Source organism: Perognathus longimembris, chromosome 24, assembly GCF_023159225.1.
Source record: "Perognathus longimembris pacificus isolate PPM17 chromosome 24, ASM2315922v1, whole genome shotgun sequence".
Taxonomy (NCBI): Eukaryota; Metazoa; Chordata; class Mammalia; order Rodentia; family Heteromyidae; genus Perognathus; species Perognathus longimembris.
Window position 1 is genome coordinate 23,668,371 of NC_063184.1, and position 12,463 is coordinate 23,680,833.

A 12,463-nucleotide genomic window follows, 5' to 3' on the forward strand; every position below is an offset into this window, starting at 1 on the left:
CTTATACTCAGTAATCTCATGTGTGAGACTTTATTGTAAGAGAACCACTCAGCATTTAAGGTATCAGAAAAAGTATAAAGGTCTTAGTCATCATTACTTTAACTACATTAAAAAAGAAGGGGATACTAAACATTTCCAAAAAGTTATGTTGGCAAACTGAGAAAATGCACACTTTCCTCTTTTCTATGACTAAAGAAACTTACTTCAAAAAGTACAATTAAAATATAGTCTGATAAATTTTACCTAGTATTATTTAGTCAAGATTACTGTTATAAAACTAAAGATTGCAAGCAGCCTTAAACAGGATTTGTTGGTACTATAATGACAGTGATGTTCATAAAGTTTCAAGGATGAAATAAAGTGATATTCTTCCAAACTGAAGTTCAATTATATCAGATGGATGACATGAAACTTGCCAAATGTCTGCCTTTTGCAACGTATTGGAGATCACTCAGACAAATTATGGAGGCAATCCTGAGCAGCAGAGCCGGTACATTGTCATATTCCTAGCAGCTTATCTATTTCTGTTAAACAAATATGTCTATTGTGGCAAAGTTCAGTGGAGTTAAAAAATGAATAGACTCTCATCCATGGTAATCCATATCGTGATAGTTTTCTTCACTAACATTATAACAAAATAGGTTTCACTATCTGAAATACTTGAAAATGACAAGGAATTATGAATACAGTGCCTACTGTTTTCAACTATAAAGGTCACATTATCTAAGAGGTGAGAAACAATGAGAATATATGCATATGCATTTTGTGACACTTGTAGGGCTTGAACTCAGAATCTTTACACTGCCTCTTAGCTTGAACCTCCAGGCTAGTGCTCTACCACGTCAACCACAGCTCCAGTTCCAGGTCTTCACGGAAGCGTCTCATACACTTTCTTGCCTGGGTTCATTTTGAAGAATCATCCTCACATCTCAGTTTCCTGAGTAGCGAGTGCTACAGGCAGGAGCCACTGTCATTTAGTGACATGATGGACAATGACTTTAAGAACAAATGTTGGAACACAGACTAAAAAAATAACTAAAGACTGAAAGGAACAAAGAACAGTGGGAGTGAACATACAATAGCCTAGACTTTGGTGATAAATGTGCTTTATGCTCTATTATTAATTATTAACATTCACATCATTAATTCTTTTTGATAGTACTAGAGTTCCAGCTGAGGGATTTGTTCTTGCAAAGCAAGAGCTATTCCACTTGTGCCACATGCCCCTATGACCCTTGCTATTCCTGTTCTATTTTTCAGCTGGGTCATAAGCTTCTGTCAAGAGCTCGCATTGGATCAGAACCATGTTCAACCTCTGCCTCCTACCTTGTGGGAAATTCTAAACCTCACTGTTCTTTCATGTGAAGCCCCATCATGTAAATTTTTATCTTTACCTCTACTAATGGGGCTACTGTACGTTTATTTCACAGATCCAATTATTGATCCTTCAAAGATTTCACTGATCCAATTATTGGTCCCTCCCTTTCATTCCAACTTAAATTATATCTTCTTCATAGCTCTGATTGTACTAAGCAATCATTGTAATAAGTACATTTTTTAAATGGTCAGCATTTATTGTTTAACTCAGATGGAAGGAGTTTTCCATGGACTAGGACATGGTAGCAGCAATAACATTTAGTCTGATGTGAACACATCCAAGCTTTCTAATACAAGGTATCACATGACTTGCAAAGCTGTGGGAAGTTCCTTTTTGGAATTTCTCTGACATAAGTCTTTCTGTTTCATCATTACCAGAGTTGTCACCCTGACCACTCAGGCCTATTACTAACAGGGACTTGGTAAACAATCTATAAACAGAAGCTATTATTTTTATTATAGAGCTTTTAGGTAGCAAAGCTGAATTCTGCTCTCTGATTTTACAACCCTACTCTCACTGCTTTGTAATTCGCAAATCAGTTTCGTGTTGGGAGAAAACACATGGTAAGAGTCAAACTTTGCTTCAGATCGTGACTCCATCACTTGTAATACTGCATGGAGGAACTGTGACCCCATCTTTCTTATTTTCAGTTTTATTATGAAGCGGCCATAATACCACATCCTCATCCTCATACAAAAACTAAAAGCAAGAGCCAAGCCAGAGCATTCAGGAAAGCCCTTATCAAAAGGGAGGTACTCAGTGATTAATAGCTAATAGGTAATGATCTGTTTCTCCCTATCTTCCTCATTTGATGGTTGGTTCTTAAGGAGACCATCATCTTTTCACATTTTAACCCTGTCTACATGTTTCTAACTCAACATGACTTCCAAATTTAAAAAAGCAATCTGTGGGGGCTGGGGCTATGGCCTAGTGGCAAGAGAGCTTGCCTCATATACATGAGGCCCTGGGTTCGATTCCCCAGCACCACATATACAGAAAACGGCCAGAAGTGGCGCTGTGGCTCAAGTGGCAGAGTGCTAGCCTTGAGCAAAAGGAAGCCAGGGACAGTGCTCAGGCCCTGAGTCCAAGGCCCAGGACTGGCCAAAAAAAAAAAAAAAAAAAAAAACAGCAATCTGTGTTGAAGTACAGAATTATGTGTGGCTATGTATAATGTTAAATAAAACAATTCAGAAAGAGAAATGATAACAAGTTTCCCAAATGACACCATTTTAGCCAGGATAAGAATGAAGTGCAGACCAGGACTGGCAAAAAAAAAAAAAGAATGAAGTGCATTCTCATTTAATCCTTACAAGGAAAGTAATGTAAAGTACCTGATATTAGCCAATCCACTTTTTGTATTACATTATTTCCTTGTACTTGTTCAAGGTGATAAAATATCACTGAGTTACCATAACCCAGAGAACATCCTTTTATACATCTTTAGATGACATTCATGTTTATCCCAAAGGTAATTAGAGCTTTACATTAAAGTTATTATAATTTTGTTTTATTTAACAACACATGTCTAGGCAAACATGTGTACATTCACATGCATACATATGTTTAATTTTGCATGTTATTAACCCCTCAATAATTCAGAAAAACATTCCAAGTCTTTCATCTACTTCCATGTCTTTGGCTAGCATTTTATCCCACTGACTAGTTAAATAGTTGCATTTGGTCAATTTTGTCCTATTAAGTGGAATCAGAACTGATATGACAAAATAACGAGGAGACCATTGTCTGTAAATTGCAAAACAAATCTAATTAAATGAAAGAAAAGTAACTCCACTATGTTGAACTATTTAACTTTGTGTACAAGTTCACTTCAGCACTCCATCTAATTTGGCTCCAGCATAGCCACATCCTTGCTTGCAAAGTATCTTCCTACTGGCATTTAAGTTATGCAACAATTCCTTCTCTAAGTCCATGATACACTGCAACCTGCCACCATATTGTGATAAAGTCTTAAACAAACATGTGGGATTTCTACAGTGGATGCTTAGGAATATTAAAGATGGTATCTTCTGGCAGTTCTTCATCAGGGATGTGAGGTGACCAAGGAACGGGCGATTAATCCTCATCATGTATCGCAGGGCATTGTCACGTCCACACTTTATAGAACTGACTGGGAGAGTAATTACTGCTGAGATAAGCCCTTTCTACAATCTGTGCAATTAATTCTCCTGGGAAAAAAAAAACAACAAAAAGTAGCCTGACACTTTCATAATGTTTAAGTATACCTAATCTATTTCTTTTCTGTTCCTAATATTTCCTAAATATGAGAAGGAAAGAGGATTTGAAAGTACTTACAGTTGTCTGTTCTTATGTAAATCATCCAGGAGGCTGTAATAGTCTATCTTAAAATGACTGCCTTGAAATAATGCCATAAATTATAATAGAATGTAGAGCAAGTAAGGAATTACTTTTTAAGATGAATTCCGGATATGATTTTCATGTAAAAAGAATGTGTCTCTTATCAAGTTGGAATTATTCTGTTATTAATGCTTGAAGGGCGTACAATTTTATTCAGTTTGAATTCTGAGTAAAAATTACTCGTCAGATTCTTGATGGAGTGCTTCGTAGCCATGTGTATTTTTAGTAGAACTTTTATTATTAGTTCCCTCTTTGTGTTATGCATAGTAACGTGATAACACATAATGTATTTTCAGTGTTCCAATTTGTTGAAAATCATTAATTCTACAAGCCTTTTTATTATACTCCTATGCTTTGCTATTCAAATATTAGCAAATGAGCAGAGATTTTGGCTTGTATTCACATTAGGTAAATGGCACTTTAAAGGGTTGGGGAGGAATGAATGTTTCTATATTTACTTTCCTCTGACATAAGAATGTAATTGTCAAACTCTGTCTCAAAGCAGGTTCAATAATGCTGAAATGAATAAAAGGTTTTTACTTCTTTCACATGGCCTGGGTTTCTTGAGTTAATCTGAGAGACCAGAGATTTTCCTCTTGTATTGAAAAGAAAAAAAGAAGGTAAAAATTAGTAAATACTTATTCCATTAAATAAATATTGGTTCGGGCTGGGGATATGGCCTAGTGGCAAGAGTGCTTGCCTTGTATACATGCGGCCCTGGGTTCGATTCCTCAGCACCACATATACAGAAAATGGCCAGAAGTGGCGCTGTGGCTCAAGTGGTAGAGTGCTAGCCTTGAGCAAAAAGAAGCCAGGGACAGTGCTCAGGCCCTGAGTCCAAGCCCCAGGACTGGCCAATATATATATTAGTAATGGCTAATAAATGGAATGTAGCTGGCTAGTAATCTAACCTGTTGAAAGTTGTAAATATGAGAACATCAAAAAGTATTAAGTGAATTTTAATAGTCATAAGTTGCTTGGAAAAGAGTATAAAATACACTTTCTGTCAATGTGTTCATTTTTTTTCTTTGTTTAGATTCTTTTGCTTTTGTTGGCGCTTTTTTGTTTTATTTTTGTTGCTGTTGTTTTGATTTTTTTTTTTTTGCTATTCTTTCAGTTCCAGGGCATGTTTCCATTTGAGCCAGGCCTCCAGTCTAGTCTCTTGTGGGGTCTATTGGAGATGGAATGTCTCAGATTTTTCTTCCCCAGCTATTCTTAAACTCTGTGCTCCTTTCTTCATCTCCTGAGTAGCTAGGATTATAGATATCAAGCACCAGTGACTGGATAAAATTCAATGAAGCCTTTAAGATTTGAATTTAAATTTTCAGGAATCTTACTTAAAGTATGAATTTCACAGGCCGTACTCATTCCTTCTGCTGAAATATTCAATTCAGTACTCTAAATGGCTACTGTGAGTAATACAATTTAGTAACTCTAGTTCCAGTCCTTCAAAATAATAACTATGATCTCCTAACTGATTTTAAATTACTGTAGAATACAGTGATGTTTGGAAACATACAATGCTTTTAAATACTATCTGGAAGATTCTATACAGCTAAACACCTAACTCTCCACAAAGAAAATTTGTAGCTAAATCTCTGGGATTGTTTTGTCCTTATAGCTAAAAATTCTCCTAGCTGGATCTCATTTAAAAATGTATCATTTAGTTATAAATCAGTAATAAAAACATGATTACTGAAATGTTTAAAAGTCATGAGATGTACACAGTTTAAAGCTCAATCGTAACCCAGAGTTAGTGAGAATTCAGATCTACAAAAATCTTCTCAGAATGGGCTGGAGATATGGCCTAGTGGCAAAAGTGCTTGCCTCGTATACTTGAAGCCCTGGGTTCGATTCCCCAGCATCACATATACAGAAAATGGCCAGAAGTGGCGCTGTGACTCAAGTGGCAGAGTGCTAGCCTTGAGCAAAGAAAAGCCAGGGACAGTGCTCAGGCCCTGAGTCCAAGGCCCAGGACTGGCAAAAAAAATCTTCTCAGGAAAGAACCTTGGCACTAACATTTTATACTCTGGCCCAGTATGATGATTAATGTGTATGTATGGTCAACATATTTTCCATGCATGATGTTGAAGCATGCTTTATTTAGCTGGGCAGACACAAAAATACATGCCTGAAATCCCAGAAACTCTGGAGGTGGGAATTGGGAGGATCACAGTTTGAAGCTGGCCTGGGAAAAAAGCAAAACTCCACCTCAACAAACAAATGAGGCAATGGAAGCTCACATTTGTAAGCCTAGCTGCAATCTTCCAAAGCCAGCCTCATTAGTAATTTGAATTCAAATCCCAAGTCACTTCAGAGGGATTCCATCAAATTTCTTTTTAAATAGGAAGATATGCTTTGGAAATAAATATATTATAAAAGCTGAACTTGGTACTTTTACTTTCAAAATCAACTAGACAATGATCAAAACACCCAAAGGGAAGAAAACGATGGAAGCATTTTTTTAAAATTCAGAATCATATCTGCTGTTAATTCATTTTTGCTAATGTAATCTTCCATACATTTTTTTGAGATTTTTGATGGAGTTTGAAGAGGAAGCCTCAATAATACTAGTAAAACAACAGCAAAAATTCCAAGCCTGTGAGACTTACGCAAATTAGCATAATTACATTTCATCCCTCATAGTTGAAAGGCAAAAGTAAATTACTTTGTCCAGTTGTAAGTTATCTTCAAACTTCTTAAAATATTTTGAGTCAGTCCATCAGTGAATTCCAAAAATACTTTCCTTATTTCTAGTATCATGTAGGTATATTTTTAAGCTAAAAACGTAAGACCATTTATAAGATTGCTGAGACCACTTACAAGATTAATCACCATTGACAGGTAAATATCCATCCCCCCAAAACACAAGGTTACAGTTTACCACTTAGGTGCATGCCAAATATTTCAGATTTATTTTAGCCACATGAAGATAATGTTTACAGTGTCCCTCAGTTTCAAACTAGTAATAAAAATCCCATGACATTTTTTTAACATGACCTTCACTAAATAGCTGAGAAAAAAGATGAAAACTTTCTCATAACTCAGAAAAATATTCTTCCAATTTATATTATAAATGTAATAAAGCTAATGTTACACATATATTTAAAAAATTTATAGTACCATACCTGATTTTAGTTAAATATTCATATATTTAGTCATTATGTCTACACTATTGGGCCATCTTTACCTCAGTTAAGTTTTGTAATAAAGTGAATTAGTAAAGTCTTCAAATCCCTGTGCCAGTTAGGATGTATATTTCCAACATATCCTTCAAAAAGACCAACAAATCCTGCAAAGGATATAGATACTTCTAAATGAAATTGGTAGACTTAATAAAAAAGAGACATATTTCCTATCATTTCAAAGCCTACCGTTGGCTCTCTCCCCTGCCTTCAGGTAGCAAACATCCTTTCTAATCAAGGTGCTATTGAATATCTCATCAGAGGTCAAACTCTCAGCTCCTCATCTGGGTTCGAAAAAGTCATAGCAGTTCTTGACAATCATTTTGTTCAGTTTTTTTCCTCTAATATTTTTCTTTGGTTTTCATCAGGTTAAATTTTTCAGGCAATAACAACTGGCAAAAAATAAGAAAGCAAGAATGTTGTTGGGGACGTGGAGCTATGCAAACCTGTCAAGCTCTGCAAGGTCCCATTTTTCCCATGCATACAGGAATCACAGGAATGAAAGCTATTACGGTTTCCAAATTCTGAGTTGATTTTTCAGGGGTGTATGTCTGCCTTTTTCTTTTCCCCTGACTATACAAGTAAGAGGTGCAACCCCACTCTGCGGATGACCAAGCCCTTCCGTAACCCGAGGACTTAGGAGGCTGCAGCAGGAGGAACACAAGGCCAACCTGGGTAAGATAAGTGAGGCCCTCTCTCAGAACCAAAATAAGACCAACCATCCAGAAAACCAACAAAGGCATTCTCATTCCCAAATAAATAATGTTAATTATTCTAGACTTCTCATATATAAATATACATGCATATATAGTATTCAGAGTTTCATATCATATTCAATTCAGAGGGAATCAGAGAGTCACAGGCAGGCAGGCAGACACAGAAGGAGATCTACACAAAGCAGAGAAAGAGAAAATTGGCCTCTTTTGATAAGGCCATCACCCCTTGCTATCGACATCAAAGAATGCTACTTAGGTAGCCTATGCCAGCATTGTCCTTGTTTGTACCCTGTAGCAGTGCAGAGGAGATTCTGTCCTAGAGTAAAACAGTGAGGAGGAGCTGTCACACGCTATGAGGCAGAACCTGTCTGTTTACAGTAACATCCTCTTGGCTGTGCAAGATATTTCTTCTTTTCTCCAATTAGTTGCATGATCACATATACAACTCCAGGACACTGATAGTCTAACATTTCATGTTTCCCTTGGACATCATAAAATAATTGCAAATTATTGCTTTTAATCTGTTGAAAACCAATAAAGCTCACCAAGGTAACTGATGCATAAAATTTTCATAGATACTAATTTCACAATTCTTCACATTATCTCTAAGGCAACAAAACTGCTTAGTGTCTTCTTTTAAAGGAAATGGAAAAGAGATACATTGAAAGTCTGACTATAAAATACATTCAAATTAGAAATGCAGTACCTAATGTGGATACTTTGCCCAGACAGGATATAATATAAAATCACATTTGTTATTTTGAGTTTTGTAGTGTATTTATGCTTTGTGTAATCTATCAACCCAGAAATCAAGTTGCACTGAACTAAGATAATCATTCTGAATCCATGCACTAGAAAGACAGTAATTTTTGAAATGTGCACTTAGTGCTAGAAAAACAGCAGAATTTTCTGGCCCCAACTCTACTATATAATATGAAAAAGACACAAACACTAAGAGAATGTGCTATGGGCTGGAAGGTACCTCCCTCCCCTGAATCCTACACCCCAGCACCTTCATCTCAGCCTTCCAAACTTCAGGACTGGGAAAAATTACCTCTTGGTATTTAAGCAGTCCAGTACATAATATTTTGTTATGGCAGCCCCAATAGAACAAATAAGTATTAAATGCTACAACTATTCCTTCTACAGAGCTTTGATTTCCACCCCTCTGGGTGTCTACAAGTAGATTCACCTCACAACATGCCATTTCACTGAGGGACTGTAACTGAACCTAAAGCAATTGTCCTGAATGGGAGGCCATTTTATCTCCAGAAGACATTAGGCGTCCAGTGTCACCGGGGCTACTGAACACCTGCATAACTGAGCACAGACACTCATGCCACATGTCAACAGCCTTCAGCGTTGCCACAAAAATAGCTGGGAAAGTTTCATTTGACACTTTCTCTTTTGCTCCAAACCCAGTGGATCACTGATTAACTCTTCAGAACTATCAAGATCCAGGTATGGATTGATCTTGATTGGGGATTTTATTAGATTGAAAGATGCAGCAGGGATTCCGTAAAGCCTCCCTCTGGGTGTGTCTGTGAGGGATTTCCAGAGAGCATTAGATCCTTAGGGCTCTGAACCAATCAATAGTTTAATCAGGCCTGGAATAAAAGGCCAGGCACTGGTGAATCACACCTGTAATCCTAGCTACTCTGGAGGCTGAGATCTGAGGATCCAGGTTTAAGAGTCTCACCAGAAACTCAAAGTGTTAGAGTGCTAGCCTTGAGTGACAAGGGAAAGCACCCAGGTCCTGAGTTCAAGCCCCATGACCAATAAATAAAACAACAAAGGAAAATCAAAGCCACAGAAAATAAAAATGGGAATGGTAGAACTGTGAGTGCCAGGGTCTAGCTGGAGGAAGTGGGTGGGTTAAGAACGAGCCCTTCAAGAATGGATCTTTACCATGGTCCCCTTCTGTCCCTTCTTTGTTCTTTGTTTCCTGGCTGGCATGAGCTGAACAATTTTGTTCAGTCAGGTTCTTCCTCCATGCAACCTGCCTGGCCTAAAAGCATTTAGATCCATCTGAACTATTAACTGAAACCACTGAATATATGTGGCCAAGTTAATCTTTCCTCCCTGAAATTGCTTTTGTCAGTTATTTTGTCATGGTGACAGAAAAGTCTGAGAAGCATATTGAAGCTACATCAAGACAAATAATTATAAAAAGATGGAAAAAAATTCAGATTACTGAGTGTACATCTTTCCTTATGATTCCATGCAAATACTTTGTACACTATAGAAATAGATGAAGGCCATACTGCTTGTGATAATAGCAACGGTCAAGAAATGAAAAGTCCATGATAAATAGTTGTAAATAATTTCAGGTTATGAATGTATATTATAATAAATAACAGCAAAACTAGGTTCCAAAATTATTTACGTGTTTCAAATTTAGATACAGTCAAAATGTAATGTTTAACTGCCACATCATGATGAAATGTCACAACTCATTTGTGAGCAGGATTAGAAGTATTTTGAACCACCATTTTCATAGATCATAATGGTTTGTTGCCCTGGGTGATTACCAGCTCACATGGGTACTCTCAATCCAGTGATAGTTTAAGTTTCTCCTTTGAACAATGCTTTTTTTTCTTACATATGTAAATCATTGCTGATGTTTTCTTTTTGGTGACAGTTCTCTGTAGCAGATCAAACTATATTTTTAAAAGGTAAGATTTTCCCTTTGTTGTAAATGTCAAGATGATTACTCAAACTACATAGTGTAACATGAATATGGTAACTTGGTTATTACATGAGCATTTTTAGAAGCGAAGTATCCAATTTGGGTAATTCCAGTTTAAAGAAAAGGGGAAAAAAAGAATCTTCTGCTTCATTTTAGTGTGTCAGACAGTATAAGATTTTTTTTTGGAAGGAGGGGTGCTGAATTACTTTAATTATAGCTATGTAGCACTGGCAGTGGAAGTAATAATTTTCTCTCTGATTTCACTCAACAAACGAAGGTCTCATTTCTTATTTTAAATCTGCTCACAACTACTGTTGAGAAGAAGGCTGAACTTCTTTCTCTGAGTTAATTATCCAAAATAAGCACTCTCTGGCAAAGTGAATGAATAGATACTTTGCTATATTAAAATAGACAACTCAATTATTTAATAAATAGCTATACTTGACATTTATTTAATGCAAAGGTATTTTTCTACTCCATTTGAATAAAGTTTGATGACATAATATATACCTAGAAATCTATATTAAAGAAATAAATATGTTTTCTTTATTGGGTAAAACCTTAAAGTTGTATTACAATCTACTCATATTTATGAAAAGTTATTTCTAGTAATGTAAAACATGTTTTGTACCTGTAATAGTATTACAGTTTAAAGTCTTATGAAGTCCCATTTACTTGCTTCTGGAAGCAAAATATTACCATGAAACCAATCTCAAAACTTAAACTTGACATGTGGGCATGTTTCAGAAAAGTATAGTGATTCAGCATCATTAAAATATACTCTCAATTTCTGTTGTATCTCAACCACTAAGGACCTCTCAATATCTGTCTCTTTTTCATTTAATTGTATTTGCTTACTATGAAATGCTATTACTGATATAGTCAAATATGAGAAAAACCATAAAGATATTTTGACTGGGAGTTTTTTGCTACTAATAATATGTCAGGGACTCTTTTAGTGGTCTTGTATGAATTCTTCATGAATTAAAAATTCTATTTTGTTCCTCTTAATTCTTGATTAATATTGGTAGCATTTTTATTTATATCCAGAACAAACATGTTAAATGTAACCTGCTATTGATATGCATATGTATTGAAAACACATACCCACAAAACTACTGCTCTTCTTTTACCTAGAAAATGTTCTGATTCCTTGTAGTCTTTTAAATTACCATATAAAATGACTAACTTGAAAACATAAACGATATATATTTTGTATTTTGTATTATTTTACACTCTTTGAAAATCATATAATGCTTTTTTGGTTTTGTTTTGGCTTGAATTCTGGGCCTGGGTACTGTCTGTGTGCTCCTTTTTGCTTGTTTACTGCTCTACCTCTTGAGCCATAGCACCACTTTTGGCCTTTTCTGTGATTAATTGGAGATAAGAGTCACATGGACTTTCCTTCCTGGGCTGGCTTTGAACCAAGATCCACAGATCTCAGCCTCTTGAGCAGCTAGGATTACAAGTGTGAGCCACTGGTGCCCAGCTCATATAATGTATTAAAACAAAGATACATTTTTTTTTTTTTTTTTTGGCCAGTCCTGGGCCTTGGACTCAGGGCCTGAGCACTGTCCCTGGCTTCTTCCGCTCAAGGCTAGCACTCCGCCACTTGAGCCACAGCGCCGCTTCTGGCCGTTTTCTGTATATGTGGTGCTGGGGAATCGAACCTAGGGCCTCGTGTATCCGAGGCAGGCACTCTTGCCACTAGGCTATATCCCCAGCCCACATTTTTTAAAATATGGTAAGCTTCACAAATTTGCAGGAGTCATGCTAATCTTTGCTGTATCATTCCAATTTTAGTAAATGTGTTCCCAAAATGAGCACTAAAGATACATTTTTTGTAACTTTGTGAAAATAAAAAGTAAAATATGAGTTTTTGCAAGATTACTGAGAAAATCTTGCACTTAACAAGTTTAATGTATGTTTAACCATCAGGCATTTTAATAACTATAACTGAAACATTTAACCCTGGCTCAGTAATCTATTTCCATAATTATATAAATTTCCACACATATAAAAGTCTCTCTGTCCTTCAACTTGTCAGAGATAACAATTTTATTACTTTTATGTTATAAAATTAATAATCAGATTGAATCACTTACAGTACTCATATATA

At 36.1% G+C, this 12,463-nt stretch overlaps 1 protein-coding gene and 1 pseudogene across 1 annotated transcript in view; both read right to left on the reverse strand.

Annotated features, from left to right (window-relative positions):
- Window positions 1–12,463, reverse strand: part of Ccser1 (coiled-coil serine rich protein 1) — a 671,676-nt gene that overhangs the window by 362,549 nt on the left and 296,664 nt on the right. The gene's annotated exons all lie outside the window — the stretch shown is intronic.
- On the reverse strand, window positions 12,080–12,171 carry LOC125341741 (annotated as a pseudogene).